This window comes from Lycium barbarum, chromosome 2 (assembly GCF_019175385.1).
Source record: "Lycium barbarum isolate Lr01 chromosome 2, ASM1917538v2, whole genome shotgun sequence".
Classification (NCBI taxonomy): Eukaryota; Viridiplantae; Streptophyta; class Magnoliopsida; order Solanales; family Solanaceae; genus Lycium; species Lycium barbarum.
In genome coordinates this window covers 151,138,472-151,141,478 of record NC_083338.1, presented here as the reverse complement: position 1 = coordinate 151,141,478, position 3,007 = coordinate 151,138,472, and positions in this window count along the sequence as shown.

Genomic DNA, 3,007 nt, shown 5'->3' with positions numbered 1-3,007 from the left:
ATTTGTGCTGTGATGGAAGGATTGCCTGTTGACGTGGGGAGGCTCATTATGCAGGAAATCCGGGAGGTGGTGCTTGAACAGACTAAAAGCTTATTCTTCCCATCATTGATCACTTACTTGTGCTCCACTGATGGAGTGCCCACAAGACCAGGCGACAAAGAAAAAGGGCCTGGTGGACCGATTTATCCGTTGAAAAAGAGAGGGCCTGGTAATGTACAGAAGAAAAGGAAGATTGATATAGCAACATCATCCTTTGAGCAGTTCACATCTACTGCATCAGATTCTATTGGTGGGGCATCTGCCCCTCCTATGGCTATACCAATCTTGCCACCACTGCAAGAAGCCGCTAGGCCTTTCCAATATATCTCCACCCAGGTCCATGGGGTGGACAATCGGATTCAGCAGCTAGTGGCTAGTCTCCCTGCGGGCCCACATAGAGAAGGCACATCTACAGCTCCCTCTGTTCCTATTGGTCCGACATTAGCAGGTGTGGTGGAGGACATGAAGCATATCAAAGAAAAGCAGGGAAAAATAGAGAGGAGGCAGAAAAAGGCGAGGGAGCATGCCAAGAAGCAAAACAAATTCCTGAACAAAATGATGAGCATTCTGAGGAGTGTATGCGGCGCACAACATGAATAGGAGCAAAATGAGGACGATTTTGTCCTACCAGAGCCCAGCAGCTCCAGTTCAGAGGGTGAGCAGGGATGACCATAGCACGCAGTGCTAGGAGGTATGAAAAAAAAAATCTGTGTTGATGTACTGCAGTGAGGACACTGCAAGTTTTTTTAGTTGGGGGTGGCTATTTGGTATCGTTGTAGGGTAAATAGGTGTTTAGGAACCCCTTCGGCTTTTCTTTGCCAGAGTTCTTTTCCCGAGGGGGATTTTCATTTTGTTGAAACTGGCATATTTAGGATGTTACTTAGGTTGAGTAGAGTAATTTTGTCTTAATTGGTATTACTTGGTAACTAATGGCATGTATTGTGGTTTGTTGGAAATTTTGGACCCCTCGAAATTTTGGAAAACGCATACTTAGAACAAGATTGATTAACATGATTGATTCTTTATATGACATTATTATTATTGGGGTATTGTGTGTGATAAATGACTACTTATGAGGTCACAAGTGTAAAAATAATTGTCTTTATGCCAATGTGTGTGTGAGCTGTAAGTTTGATTCTGTTTATGCATGTATAATCTAGAACCTGCCCGGTTGGTCTTGTATGAAATCCGAAAGTTAGTTTGGTTGTGAGATGATCTTAGGCTTTCTTTGTGTAAATAAGTCACTATGCCTAAATAAGCCTCTCCAAAAGCTGAAAATACCCCTAGTTTCCCCTTTTGAGCCTTTTTGACCTTTTTCTTGGCTAGCCAATTATGAAACCTTACCCTTTGTGAAATTAATCCATCTTCACACCTGTTCCCTCCTTGATGCTGTTAATTAGATGAGGCAAAATGCCTAAGTTGGGGGTGAATTAAATGTGGAGTATATGCTCAAAACATAAGTTGGGGGTGGTGGAGTTTGCTAGTGAAGATTCGATGTGGTAGCTGCGTATATATATATATATACATAAAAAAAAAATCAGAAAAATCAAAAAATTGGTGATCCTCCGGCTTAGTACTTCTACCCAGCCGCTTGGAGAGCTCCATTGTTCCGGAGCTTGAGTTATTTTGGTACAGATCCTTTTGACGTAGACTTTGTTATACTCTTAGAGGTCTGTAGATGATGTGGCGTGATTTTACACCACAATCGATGCTTTTTAACTATAAGTTTTACTTGTTTTTAAGCAAGTCTATGTCATTTTACGTAGTTTTTGTCATGTTTCAGGTAATACGAGGTCCCTAGAGCCTAAGTGTGGAAAACAAGCAAAAAAGTTGCAAAACTGGAAATAACTGGAAGTTCTGGAAAATACCGTGGAAAAATACTCTGCGCGATCGCGCAGAGTACCCACGCGATCGCGCCCACGCGGGAATTTTACTCCACGCGTTCGCGATGGAATGTAACGCGACCGCGCCTACGCGCATTATTAATTCCACGCGGTCGCGCAGTCTCGATACGCGATCGCGATGAAGGGAGCAGGGGAGCTGACGTCGTCCACGCGATCGCGCAGACACATGGCGCGATCGCGTTGAAGAATTTTCGGCATTTTCGACCAGAACTCGGATTTTGACGATGTCTTCCATTCCAGTTCATATAAATAGAAAACTAGGGCAAAATATTAGATATCTTTGGCATAACACAAAAATTGGAGGCTAGGGTTTCATCACCAACACCTTGGAAGAGAAGATTTGGAGGCACCCAATGAGAAATTCTTTACCCATTTCTTCATCTCTTGCTATTTATTGAATATTTATGTGTGTAATATTTCATTTCAATACTTGAATCTCGTTTATAGAAATATTCTTGATTAAAGTTTGGATTGAATCTCTTGTTTTGCTTATGTGTTGAATGATTTTATTCCTAATGAAGTGAGTTATTGTTTCTTTAATTAATCTCATTTTGAATGATTCTTAAGGGAGTAGCTAACCCTAAGACTTGCCCATTTATTTCGGTTTAAACTTGGAAGAGGCAAACTCGGAATTGGGAAAGATTAATTAACAAGAATTTGGGGCGTTAACCCTCATCTAATGGAAATCGACCTAGGGATAGGCGACACCACTTGTAGCCATATTCGGGTGTTCTTAATGCTCCTAATTGCTTTAGGGATATTCAATTAGGTAGTCTAGTTAGTCTTCGGAAGAAGCTAATTTAGAGTCATTATCCGAGGCTAAGTAATATAAATTCACCATTATTTGTAAATCATGAAATACATTGGATCGTTACTTGAGCGTAGTTTCCCTTGTATCCATGCTTGTGGCCATTGATCATTTTACTTGCTTTCTAGGTTAGTTTACATTTTTGCATTAGTTATAATTTTCTCTCAAACAAAACCAAAATATTATCCATCGTTTGGCTTTAGCTATTATTGGTGAAAATTCCTACTTTTCCTAATCGCCTACATATTGTTCTCTG